The sequence below is a fragment of the Panthera pardus genome, unplaced genomic scaffold (assembly GCF_024362965.1).
Source record: "Panthera pardus isolate Hobbes unplaced genomic scaffold, ASM2436296v1 HiC_scaffold_16, whole genome shotgun sequence".
NCBI lineage: Eukaryota > Metazoa > Chordata > Mammalia > Carnivora > Felidae > Panthera > Panthera pardus.
This window is the reverse complement of record NW_026526721.1, coordinates 135,901,766-135,916,042: the sequence shown is the minus strand read 5'-3', so window position 1 is coordinate 135,916,042 and position 14,277 is coordinate 135,901,766. Positions and strand designations below refer to the sequence as shown.

The 14,277-nt window shown below is 40.3% G+C and overlaps 1 pseudogene; it reads left to right on the top strand.

Moving 5' to 3' along the window:
- Positions 1-1,863: 1,863 nt before the first annotated feature.
- LOC109257857 (nuclear receptor subfamily 2 group C member 2-like) lies at positions 1,864-13,244 on the top strand (annotated as a pseudogene).
- Positions 13,245-14,277: the final 1,033 nt, after the last annotated feature.

Here is a 14,277-nt window from a genome sequence, read left to right as displayed (position 1 = left end):
AAGGAATCACAATTCCAGACTTCAAGTTATATTACAAAGCTGTAGTAAACAAAACAATATGGTACTGGCACAATGGACACATAGATCAACAGAACAGAAGAAAACCCAGAAATAAACCTAGCACTATATTGTAAGTTAACCTTTGACAAATAGGAAAGAATATCCAATCAGAAAAAGTCTGTTCAGCAAATGGTGCTGGGAAAACTGGACAGCAACATGCAAAAGAATGAACCTCAACCACTTTCTTTTCACCATACACAAAAATAAATTCAAAATGGATGAAACACCTAAATGTGAGACAGGAAACCATCAAAATCCTAGAGGAGAATACAGAAAGCAACCTCTCTGTGACCTCAGCTGGAGAAAATTCTTACTAGACACATCACCAGAGGCAGAGGGGAAAAAAAGCAAAAATGAACTATTGGGACCTCATCAAGATAAAAAGCTTCTGCACAGCAAAGGAAACAACCAACAAAACTAAAAGGCAACCTACAGAATGGGAGAAGATATTTGCAAATGACATATCTGATAAACTGTTAGTATCCAAAATCTATAAAGAACTTATCAAACTCAACACCCAAAAAACAAATAGTCCAGTGAAGAAATGTGCAGAGGACATGAAAAGACACTTTTCCAAAAGTATCCAGATAGCTAGCTAACAACTACATGAAAAGATGCTCAACATCACTCATCATCAAGGAAATACTAATCAAAACCATGCTGACATAGCACTTCACACCTGTCAGAATGCCTAAAATTAACAACATCAGAAACAACAGGTGTTGGCAAGGATAGGGAGAAAGAGAACCCTCTTGCATTGTTGGTGGGAATGCAAAATGGGGCAGTCCTTCTGGAGAAGAGTATGGAGGTTCCTCAAAACATTAAAAATGGAATTACAGTAAAACCTTGGATTGCAAGTAACCTGTCCTACAAGCGTTCCACAAGATGAGCAAACATGTCTAATAAATTTTAACTTGATAAGCAAGCAATGTCTTGCAATAGGAGTAGTACGTGATGCCAAATGTCACATGATCACAACAGAATGAATGGTTCTTCTCTCGCTCGCTTGCTGCAGGATGCTTCTCTCTCCCATACTTGGATGTTCGGTCTCAGGCTGTGGTGTTTGTTAGAAATCAGAACGTTGGAAGGTTCTGCAACTGGCGCTAGTCAGTACTTTGTCATTCAAAGCACCTATGCACCTTTGGACGGTCCTTTGCTTTTCCATACAAGAGTAAACCTAGGAATGCTTCGCTTCGTTCTAGGTCAGGCTGCCTGCAGACATAGAACCTTTGCTTATTGCCAGTTACATTAAATACAGTATATGACAAGAGTTTATTAATACTGTACTGTACTCAATGTATACAATGGCCCCCAGGCAGAGAAAGGTTGAAAAGAAAGGTGCTAAGAAGGAGATAATTATGGGGGAAGTTGAGAAGGAAATCATGGAGAAGTACAAATGAGGTACACAAGTAGCCAAAATTGCAAGATTTTGTAAGAAGTGTACGTCTGCATCTCGTCTGCAGAGGAGGAGGAGAAAAGGTGAAGGAACCCCTCACTTCAAATGAGATTAGGAGGATGTGTAAAATATGGGAAGCAGTGCAAAATTTTGTAGAAGAGCACCACCCAAATAAGGGTGTAGCAGTGCAAGCGATGAATCTGTTTAAAGACAATGCAATGTCACATTTCCATGAAATCCTCAAAAGGAGGCAAAAGCTAGTGTCATTAGATTGGTTCCTTGTTAAAGTTGCATGAAAAGAAAAAGATTCCATTGAGCCAATAGATAGCAGTGATTCCATTGGTGATAGTGAAAGTCGTCCTACATAATAACCCTCCCATCTCTTGTCTTCCCATCAAAAACCAGCCATGAAGGTTTTCAAAGGTAAGTACAGGTTAATTTGTTTACTTTTCTTTATATTTTATATTTTCTTTATTATTTTGTATTACATTACAGTATTGTAATCATTTTTATATGAATATTTTTAGGTTATGGAACGAATCATCTGAGTTTCCATTATTTCTTATAGGGAAATTCACTTTGATATACAAATGCTTTAGATTACAAGCATGTTTCCAGAATGAGCTGTGCTCACAAACCAAGGTTTTACTGTACCCTATGATATAGCAATTACACTACTAGGTATTTACCTAAAGGATACAAAAATACAAATTCAAAGGGACACATGCACCCTGATGTTTATAGCGGCATTATCAACAATAGCCAAAGTATGGAAAGAGCCCAAATGTCCACCAACTGATGAGCAGATAAAGAAGATGTGTATGTATACATACACACACATATACATATAATTGAATATTATTCAGCCATCAAAAAGAATGAAATCTTGGGGCACCTGTGTGGCTCAGCTGGTTAAGTGTCCAACTCTTGATTTTGGTTCAGGTCATGATCTCATGGTCATGCTCTCTCTAGGAAGGAAGGAAGGAAGGAAGGAAGGAAGGAAGGAAGGAAGGAAGGAAGGAAGGAAGGAAGGAAGGAAGGAAGGAAGGAAGGAATAGGTGAACATATGGGAGGGGGAAAAAAGAGGTAAATAAGCCATAAGAAACTCTTTTTTTTAATGTTTATTTTTGAAAGAGAGAGAGTGCCCGCATATGAGTGGGGGAGGGGCAGAGAGAGACAGAATCTGAAGCAGGCTCCAGGCTCTGAGCCAACAACACAGAGCCCAATGCAGGGCTCGAACTCATGAACAGGACCGCAAGATCATAACCTGAGCTGAAGTCGGATGCTTAACCAACTGAGCCACCCGGGTGCCCTAAGAGACTATTAAAGATAGAGAACAAACTGAGGGTTAATGGAGGCAGGTGGGTGGGGGATGGGCCAGGAGGATGATGAGTTTTAAGGAGGGCATTTGTTATGATGAGCACTCAGTATTGTATTTAGGAACAGAATAAAATATAATAGAATTCAGGAATCCTATTCCTGAAACCAATATTGCACTGCATGTTTAACTAACTAGAATTTAAATTTTTTGTTTTATTTATTTTTGAGAGAGAGAGAGAGAGAGAGAGAGAGAGAGAGAGAGACAAACAGGGCACCAGTGGGGTAGGGGCAGAGAGAGAGGGAGACACAGAATTTGAAGCAGGCCCCAGTTTCTGAGCTGTCAGCACAGAGCCTGATGCGGGGCTCGAACTCATGAACCACGAGATCATGATGTGAGCTGAAGTCAGACACCCAACCAACTAAGCCACACAGGTGCCCCTAACTAAGTAGAATTTAAATAAAACTTTGAAGGAAAAAAAAAGAGATAAATTTATGTCAAAAAGAACTTTATACCATTATGTTTATGGCATTATAAACGCTAGTTGTATTTTCATATACACAGTAGACTCAAAGTATGACAAGATTGTAAAAGCATGTATTGAAGTACTACTTAAAACCATCTCACATACCAACAGTGGTATGCTAGACATGACTGTGGAAACACCAACTCAAATATTTGTAGTTGGTCAACAAATGCGTGACTCTCCCAGGCAACAATATCATACATTCTTCTTTCTCCTCCTCCTCCATCCTCCTTCTCATCTAACCTTCTTAAACGGACTGTATGTACTCACTGTCTCCCAATTTCTCTTCCCTCACCTTCTCTTAACCCCACTCCAATCAGGCTTTCACCCCGACCACTCCCACTTGGCTTCTAAAACACCACTACTTGTCAGTTTCTTCCTGCCCTCCTGGACACTCCCCGGCTTTCTTTGCTGATTTCCCCCTTTCTCCTCAATGTCTTAATGTTGATGAGTGCTTGGATTCAGTCTCGTAACTCTTTTCTTCTCCCTTGGTGATCGCATCTCAGCCACATGCCTTTAAACATATTAAATACAGTCTATATACTGATGACTCCCAAATTTCATCTCCAGTTCAGATCTCTCGCCTGAATTCCCAGTGTGTACTCTGCCTCCCTGACAGCTATACCTGGATATGTGGTAAATCTCTCACATTTAACACATTTAATGATCAATTCCCAACTCCCAATCTTTGCCTCCAAACCTACTCCACTCATGAGTCTTTCCATCTCAGTTGATGGCAACGCCCTCCAGCCTCCCATCACTTCCTACCCAAATCTCTGCTCCCATCCAGCTCTAAAGCTCTAATCCCTCATTATCCCTCTCCTCAAAACTGCAATTGGATTCTGCCCTGCTTCCTTCCACAGCGTAATTTCAATACAAAAGCCTTGTAAAATATGTTAGATCATATCACTTCTCTGTTCAAAATCCTTAGACGTTTCCCATCTCAAAGAAAAAAACTAAGTCTTCATAATGCCCTACAGGGTCTTAAATAACCTGACCCCTCACTTCTTTGACCTCCTTTCTTCTGTTCTCTTCCTTGCTTATGCAGCTCTAGCCATTGTAGTGCATTCTTTCACATACAGTCATAGTCCTCAAAGGCTAGGATTATGCCCATTTTGAGGATGAAAGAAAACTGGAGCCCAGAGAAGTTCCTTGGCCAAGGTCAACATCAAGTTCTAGAGTCAGAATTTAGTCTGTTTCACTCCCAGATATGCCTCCCAAGTATACCCTGCAGTCTCACACATTCTTATTCTTCTCAAATAGGCCCAACTATTTTGGAATTGTATTTCTGACAAAGGTGAGATTTCATGTCAGTAGCTAAGTGGTATTGGGACAACTGAATATATATCTGGAAAGAAAATTAAGCTGGATTGCTTCCTCTTTTCTTATACGAAATTTAATTCAGGTAGAACAAAGATTTTACCATTAAAATGAATCCCCAAAACATCCAGAATAAATCACAAGTAAAATTATTTATAATATTAGAGGAAAAAGAGCAGAAACCCAGAACCACAAAACCCATAATCATAAAAAAAGAAAGAATGGTAATCTAGAACATAAATTTTAAAAACACTACATGACAAACATACCATAAACAAGGTGAAACACAGATAACTAATGGAAAAAATATTTATAATGAATATGTCAAAGAGCTAATTTCCTGAATTTACTAGGAGCTGGTGCAAATTAAAAAAAGAGAATTGTTCTTAAAACAGTTGTTTTAAAAGTACATGAAAATATGCCCAACCTCCTTGAAATTAAAGAAATGCAATTTAAATCAGCAAGGCGATATCGTTTTTCACCTAGCAGGAAACAAAAGGATTCTGATTTTGTTAGCTGCTCTCTGGCCTCAGAAAAAAAAAAAAAAAAAGTAAAAAAAAAAAAAACAAAAACAAAAAAACCTCATTAGCTGCTACTCATTAGTCCCTACCCATCCTCAAAAAAATGTTTAAGAGTTAAATCCACTTTGGTGTAGACCTTGCTTTGAAATATCAGTATCCAATATGTAAACCACCACCTGAACCACTTTTTAGGGTACCGTCCCTCAAATACTCACATGGGCTTGCCCATGTCCTGGTCTTACACCCTTTGTCCACTTCCCAAAACCTTCTACTACACCCATAGAACTCCTGATCCATAATCAACAAAAATCCCTATAATTTCATCCTGGCTCCAAACTCCTCTTCTATCACCTTGAATTACTTCAAATTGGGCTTCCCCAGGGGCACTGGTGGCCTTGTAGCCTTCTCTGGTAAAAGCAGTTCATCCTTTGACACTCCATTGTTCCTCCCCATGTTTCTTCCTATTTTTCATCTCTCAGGTCATTCCTCCTCATTCACCTGTGACGAGGCACATGACTCACCTCCAAGCTCTGCCATAAATAAATTCTGGGGGACCTCACTGTCCACATAGGCAATCAATCTAATAACTGACCTCAAAGGTCCCTAACTTCTTCATCTCCAAGCTCTTTCATTTTACCCTAGCCACCCACTCCCATGGTGATACCTTGAACTTTTTCACTTCCTTCCAGTGCTCCATTTCAAAAATTTCTATTCAATGTCAAACAACCCAGCCTCTTATAACAGCCTCTCCTTCCAATTTGCATTAACTTCATCAGAACTTCAAATTTATAAATGTCTCTATTTTCTCTCAATCTATCTGTCCTAATGACCCACCTTTTTTTTTTTTTTTTTAAACTTCCTTACTTATCCACCTTCAATACCATGAACTACCATTTCATTGGGTCCCATTTTACATTCATAAACATTGGTTTTCCTTACTCACTGTTAGATCTCAGACCACTTGCTAGTACTTCAGAAAAGCCTTTCCAGATTGTCCTGTCTAGATGAGGTCACCCCATGACTGCTTCCACAGAAATGTGTTCCACGTTTTCAGCATGCTTTTCAGAATTAGAATCTTACATTTATACTACATTATGTGATAAATATCTGTCTTCACCATTAGACTATAAGGTCCACGAAGGTGAAACTGGGTAGGAGGGAGACTTTTGCTTTTCATGTTATCCCATTTTGTACTGTTTGAATGTTGTAGCCATCTATTAAAGGATTTTTTAAGGTAAAATCATGACTCTCATACAAACTAAAATGAGTAGATATCAGAAATTTGATTTAACCCATTAATTAATGAAGGAATCATTTTGAACTATAATTAGTTCAAAAGAGAATTCAAAGAACCACATGCATCTGGGCAATCAGCATTGCTAAAATGATTTATAAACAGCTTCAAAAGAGATCTATTCTCAGGATAGAAATCAATTGAATTCCACTGCACACAATTCATTTGCATTTTTATAAACAAGAATTATTTCATTATTATGAATTTTCTACAATATACAAAATTATAAAATAGCTCCAAAACAATGAAAAGCTGAGATAAGCTGGAATGGTACACCAAATGGGACACTTAATATTTTTTTTACCTGTTTCAAAGGTTTTTATAATTTTTCCTACCCCATCAGTGTATGATACTATACATTAATATATGTATGAATTACTACTTAGTTTTTAATAACATTAAAGATTATCTGTGTAAGGAATTCCGACCCAATTTTATATGCATTTTTGTACATAAAAAAAATTGTAAATTTTATTTCAAATGTTTTGAGATCTAATTGACAAATAACATTATATTAGTTTCAGGGGTAAAACATAATAGTTTGACATTTGTGTATATTGAGAAATGATCACCTCAGTATGTCTAGTGAACATCCATCACCACAAATAGTTGCAATTTTTTCCTTATAACTTTTAAAATCTATTCTCTTACAACTTTCAAAATACAACACAGTATTGTTAGCTACAGTCACCATGTTGTACACTACATCCCCATAACTTACTTATTGTATAACTGGAAGTTTGTACCTTTTGACCACCTTCACTCATTTTGCCCACCCCCTACCCTCCATCTCTTGCAACCACCAATCTGTTCTCTGTATCTGAGTTTGGTTTAGTTCAGATTCTACATATAAGAAAGAGATTATATCGCATTTGTCTTTATCTGATCTATTTCACTTAGCATAATGCCCTCAAGACCCCTCCATGTTGTTGCAAATGGCAGGAAAAAAAAGATTTCCTTCTTTCTTATGGCTGAATTATATTCCATCATATATTTACACATACACCACAACTTCTTTATCCATTCATCCATCAACGGATACTTGGGTTATTTCCATGTCTTAGCTACTATAAATAATTCTGCAATAAAGATGGAAGCACCTATAGCTTTACAAGTTAGTGTTTTAACATCCTTTATACATAACCAGAAGAATTGCTGGATCATACAAGAGTTCTATTTTTAATTTTTTTTTTTTTGAAAGGAGAGAGAGCATGAGTTGGGTAGAAGGGCATAGGGAAGGAGAGAGAGAAAGAGAGGGAGAGAAAAAGAGAGAGAGAGAGAGAGAGAGAGAGAGAGAGAGAGAGAGAGAACGAGAGAACCCCAAGCAGGCTCCACACTCAATATGGAGCCTGATATGGAGCTCAATCCCACAACCCTGGGATCATGACCTGAGCCAAAATCAAGAGTCGGATGCTCAACTGACTAAGTCACCCAGGTGCCCCTCTGTTTTTAATTTTTGAGGACCCTCCATATATTTTTTTCCACAGTGGTTGAGCCAATTTACATTTCTATCAACAGAGCACAAAGGTTTCCTTTTCTCCACATTCTCACCAGCATTTGTTATCTCTTATCTTTTTGATGATGGCCATTCTAACAGACGTGGTGATATCTCACTGTGTTTTATTGGTTTTTTTTTTTTAATGTATTTAAGTATTGACATACAATGTTACATTAGTTTCAGAAATACAACACAGTAATTTGAAAGTTCTATACATTGTACTATGTTCACCACAAAAAGCATAGTTACCATCTGTCACCATGCAACATTATTACAATATTGTTGATATATTCCCTATGCTGTAGTTGTCACCCCTGTGACTTACTTATCCTATAACTAGAAGTTTGTACCTCTTAATCCCCTTCATCTATTTCAGTCACTCTCCCACCCACTTCCCCTCCAGTTCGTTCTCTGTATTTATGATTGTTTCTGGTTTGTTTTGTTTGTTAGATTTCACATATAAGTGAAATCATATGATTGTCATTCGCTATTTCACTTACATAATACTGCAAATGGCAAGAACTCATTCTTTTTTATAGTTGAGTAACATTCCATTGCGCGCGCGCACACACACACACACACACACACACACCATAAATTCTTATCTATTCATCTATCTATGGACACGTAGGTTGCTTCCATAATTTGGCTATTGTAAATAATGTTGCATTTAATATAGGGTGCATATATCTTTTCAAATTAGTGTTTTCATTTTCTTTGGGTAAATACCCAGTAGTGGAATTACTGGATCATATGGTATTTCTATTTTTAATTTTTTGAGGAACTTCTATACTATTTTCACAGTGGCTGCATCAATTTACATTGCCACCAACAGTGCACAAAAGTCCCATTAGCTCCGCATCCTCACCAAGACTTCTTATTTCTTGTCTTTGTGATAGTAGTGCCATTCTGACAGGTGTAAGGTAATATCTTACAAGGTGGGTTTGATTCGCATTAGCCTGATGATATGAACACCTTTTCATGTGTCTGTTGCCAATCTATATGTTTTCTTTGGGAAAATGTCTTTTCAGGTCCTCTTCCCATTTTCATTTTTTTAAAGCTTATTTATTTTGAGAGAGAGAGAGAGAGAACTTGTGCATGCAAACAGGGGAGTAGCCAAGAGAGGGAGAGAGAGAATCCCAAGCAGGCTCTGTGCTTGTCAGCGTAGACAATCAATCTCACAAACCATGAGATCATGACCTGAGCCAAAATCATGAGCCAGATGCTTCACCAACTGAGCCACCCAGCTGTCTCCGCCCATTTTTAAATTAGATTATTTGATTTTTTAGTGTTCAGTTATGTATGTTCTTTATATATTTCGGATATTAGTCTCTTATCAGATAGATCTTTTGAAATATTTTCTCCCATTCGGTAAGTTGCTTTTCCATGTTCTTGGTGGTTTCCTTCACTGTGCAAAAGCTTTTTATTTTGGTGTAGTCCCTCTCATTTATTTTTGGTCTTGTTGCCTTTGCTCTTAGTGTCAAATCCAAAAAATCATCACCAAGACCAATGTCAAGGAGCCTCACTATTTTTCCTTCCAGGAGTTTCACAGTTTCAGGTCTTCCATTCAAGTCTGTTTTTAACAAATCAAGCTTTCAGAATATGGAATTGGCTGTACAATATCTAAAAAGAAAGCAATCCGGGGGAAACAAACTACTACCCAGCATGTGTGTGAGGATCTGAGGGAAGGTTGGCTAATGTGTAACAGCCTCAAGGAGCAGGCTGGGGAGAGCCAGAGCCAGGGGCTAGAAGCCATTAGCCTTTGGAGTCTCTGGGCTGGAGGAGGGTGGTCCCTGGCTTCCAGTTTCTTTCATAGATGGCACTGCCCTCAAGGCAGGAGGGAGCTGAGAACAGGGGAGGAGCTGGACCAGGATAAGTGATAAAGCCTCCTTTGCCCTCCTCTGCTGGGGGGAAGGGAGACCATGATGTACTTCTGGAAACAGCCAGGGGCCAAAAAAAGCAGTAGTGGGATGCAGTTGTGACAGTGGAGATCAGCTCAACAAGGGGCTGCACAGCAGGGACCACGGTGGTGACCGGAGAGGTACTAGAACCCGAGTCAGAAGACGAAGTGCTGAGGGACAGGACCTAACGGGTGGACGAGCCACTGGAGGACAACGATATTATAACAAACTTGGGAGGAGGGGAAGAGTGAGACAGAGGTGCAGTTCACACACATACTAGACAGGCACTGTGGCGGCACCAGGGACCTTAAGACAACCAGGGGTCCCAGGGCCAAGCTGAGGAGCCTGCAAGAGTGTCCGTGTGGACCAGTGCTGAGTGATGGTCAGAGTAGTCCTGTTGACCTGCTGACCTGCAGAGCAGCCTTGACCACGTGGGAGGAGAGGAGGAGTCCAAGGGACCCAAACTGTGCCCCACAGGCATCCTGATTATCAGATGGTGGGCAAAGCCACCAGGCAGGCAGGTAGCAAACCACCCAGTGATGATCCACATCTGACTGCAGGCATGGCTGTCATCACAGCTGGAATCAATTCATGCACGGATTTTTCTAGATACAATGCAGGGTTATCCTTCAATGCCTTTGCCAACAGATAGATGATTAGGGCCAGGTTGTTCGGCACCACACTCACATTCTCTTTTTTTCCCTCTTCTGTGGCAGTTATAATTTTGATTTCACTCCTGAAAAAAACTTCCGTTTTTGGAAACAAGATTCTGCTCTGTTTCCAAATCCCACACTTTGAAAAGCATTTATAAACCTCAGTCTCAAAACTCTGCGGAAGACATATAATTGTTTCCTGGTTCGTATAATCTTGGGTTTTATACATATATACACACGCACACATATATGCATATATACACATAAATGCCTGATGCCAGAGTTTTCATAAATACTCCAGCTACTGTAAATATTGACTCCTCGGAATTGTTTTAGAAAATCAACGCAATGCATTAAAATCAAGTGTGGGGAAATTTCCTGGTCTCAGACAACTTTCATTTTGTCATTGAATTAGTATTAAATTGTATCTAACTCTGCACTACAGACTAATTACACTTTGTATTTGCTAAGGCTTCATAAAGAAATCTTTTCAACCTTTAAAGAAAAAAGCAAGCACGTTGCAGAGCACGAGAGTCACGAACGCTGAACTTGCACTGACAAAAACAGTAACAACCCCCCTTTCTCACCACCCCAGGTGGCCCCAGGCTGCCCTCCCTGTCCTCTACCCTCTCCCACCTAAGCGTCTCCTCTCCAGCCTGTGGTCTTTTGCACCCGCTGCCCCGGGCTCCCGCCGTCCGCCAACGCCAGGAGCTGGGTTCCCCACGCCCTGCCCTCCCCCCCAACTGCGCAGGAGGCCCACCTGCTTCTAGGCCACTTTGGCGCCAAACCTCGAATTTCTCTGGCCATCCTGCTTCCCGATGGCTATGCACACGGAGCGGCTAGTTCGGTCCAGAGTGGCCCAGGTGCTGCACCCTCAGATGTCTCCCAGGAATCCGCCGGGACGGCCGGCCCCTTCCGGTGCATTCTGGTAACCTCCGCCCACTCTGGGGTCAGCGGGCCTCGGCAAGTGCAGGTTGCTGCAGAGATGCAGACGGGCCAGAAGATCCAGATGGTCCCCTCAGTGGACACCTCTGGTATCCCCAAGCAGCCGTTCATCCTCATCAGCCCAGACGGAGCTGGAACGGACAAGGTGATTCTGGCTTCCCCCCCGCCCCGAGACATCCAACGCCAGACAGCTCCTTCTCACCACCTGGGATGACCTCATCCCTGGCGGGACCCACGTCGTCAGGGCCCCACTTCTGTAGAAGGCCCACGTCCAGCGGCCGGAGATGGTAAGTACTGTGTGGTCTGTGATAACAAAGCACCTGGCTGTCACCCTAGGGCTGTCAGTTGTGAAAGAGGCAACATTTATTACAAAGGGGCATAAGGAAAAATTTGAACTACAGCTGTCAGAGCAACTAAGCATCATCAGTAAGCGGCACCTGAAGAGCTGTCAGTTTTTCTGACTGAAAAAAATGCTTAGAGATGAGTGCGAAAATGGAATCTGTCCAGTGTGAACAGAAGCCCTTTAAGGGGGGGAAAAAAAAAAAAAAAAGGAGAAGAAGCCCTTTGATGTGCGGTGGGAGAAACCAAGGAACTGTGCCGCTTCAGCTGAGAAATAGGTCTTGATGCAGGATGCTTGTGAACATCCAGCAGCCTTTGATATACGGGGATGGTATGGTTCTTCTGATCACGGATTCTAAAGCTGACACAAGCCAGGGGGCTCCGGACACACCGCAAATGTAGTAGCGTCCCTTGCCAACCTAAGTGAACCCCTTAACAATGCCAAGTCTTCAGAACACCATGGGAGAACCAGTCTGCAAGTGAGATTCCTTGAGCAGGTGATACCTTAGCAAAAGCACTTGATACCACAGCTTCTTGTCTCCCAGCCTGGCAGACAAAATGGCGGAGGAGAGAGCATCCACAGCATCACTGGAGACCAGTCCACCATCACTGAGGTCAAAGACACCCTCCTTTTACACACTTACCTTTGGGTTTGTGATGCCTGGCCCCATTCCAGAATCCCTCAACATGTGCTACCTCTGCAAGTCTACATCCCACTTGCTTTTCCTCCCCATGGTCTGGGCCAGCAGTTCAGTCACTTGGTCAGGAATGCAACATCAGCCTTGTGCTGCCCTACTGGAATGAGCTCTTCAGCCTTGGCCTGCCCCAGTGTGCCCAGGTCGTGAGTCTCTCCAATATCCTGGCAGCTATGGTCAACCACCTACAGAACAGCATCCAGGGAGATAAACTTTCTGGTTACTGAATAAAGCAAGTCATGGAGCACATCTGTAAGCGTCAGGACTTCTGTTAACAGTATGGTGAAGCTGGATATGGACAGCTATGAGTATGCAGACTAAGGTAAGCTATAGTTCTCTTTAGTCCAGATCATTCGGGTTTGACCAGCACAAACCAGATCGAAAATTCCAAGAAAATACAGAGATGGGCTTACAAGACTATGTTCAGAAGCCTTACTCAGAAGACACCTACCAATTGGCCTGGATTTTCATCTGTCTGCCGGGACTTAGGCTGATGAGCTCCAACATAACAGAAGAACTTAATTTTTTGTTTTGTTTTGTTTTACTGGTTGCATTGTCAGTGCTTTGATAGCATAATCCCCTATATCCTCAAAATGGAGACAACAGAGTACAATGGCCAAATCACCAGAGCCAGTATCTAATGCACACCACACACCTGCTGAGAAGCAAAAGAATCTTCCCAGGACTGCTCAGATACAAAGACAATGAAGTAGTGGTATTTTGGTATATACAAATATTACTAGTATGTTAGCCATTTCCTTCCTCATTTCTTCTTATTTGTTAATCCCAGACAATAGCAACCAAAAACTAACAGGATCCTTTTTTGCCACGAGAAATGTTTTCATGCCTTTCAGTGACACAGCAGGTTTTGGAACAACCGTTTAACTTAATTTGTATTTAGAAATTCTCAAAGGGCAAATAACAATAACAAAGTTTTATAATCAGAGACTATAATTAAGGAAAACTAAAAGAAATTTTTTGAAAAACAAAGAAGCCTTATATTCCACGGTAAATTCTAGCTCACTAAGAAAGAAAAAAACCTTAAGATAGACATTCACAAATAATTTGCTATTAACGTTCCATTGAATGTTCAGCTTAACTTGTCACCTAATGAACGCTATTTTTAAGAACACAAAACTAAGTAGACAGGATGATAGAGTTCAAGCCAATATTCTCCCAACCTGTTCCAAAGAATAAAACCACAAAAGATTACTATGCCCTTTTGCCTTGTACTTAGTATAGTAATTTGCATTAATATGGTATGCGGTGGTTTATCTCATATTCAATACAACAGCGAATTGCCTATTAACAGTTGTTCTTTAAGAAAAAAAAAGATTAAAGCTTAGCAAAAATAAAATTTTCGGAGAAGATTTAATTTTAAAATTTCAACAGGTAATTAGGTAACCTGTGCTTTTATTTACTTATGTGTTAAGTATGATATATTCCAACATATAGATACTTTTTAGAAAGTATTGGTACTTAAAATTATTTCTATTTGGCAAAATTTCACTTACCTATGCCATTATTATCAGGCATTTGGTGGAAATAAAAATCAGTACTACATGTTGAAACACAAATGTATGTAAAATTAACACTAAAACTATTACATGTCTATTGCTTAAAGACAAGAATTACCCAGACCCACATTATACTCTTAATTCACCTGGCGATCTTTGCCTATTATGTTGCCCTTTCCTCGATGCAAAAGAAAAAAAAAATGACTACCACTAACTGGACAAGAAAAAGAAAAATAGCAATTTCTAAAGATTATTATTTTTAATTGAACTTTTTATCGAGATAATTTTAGATTC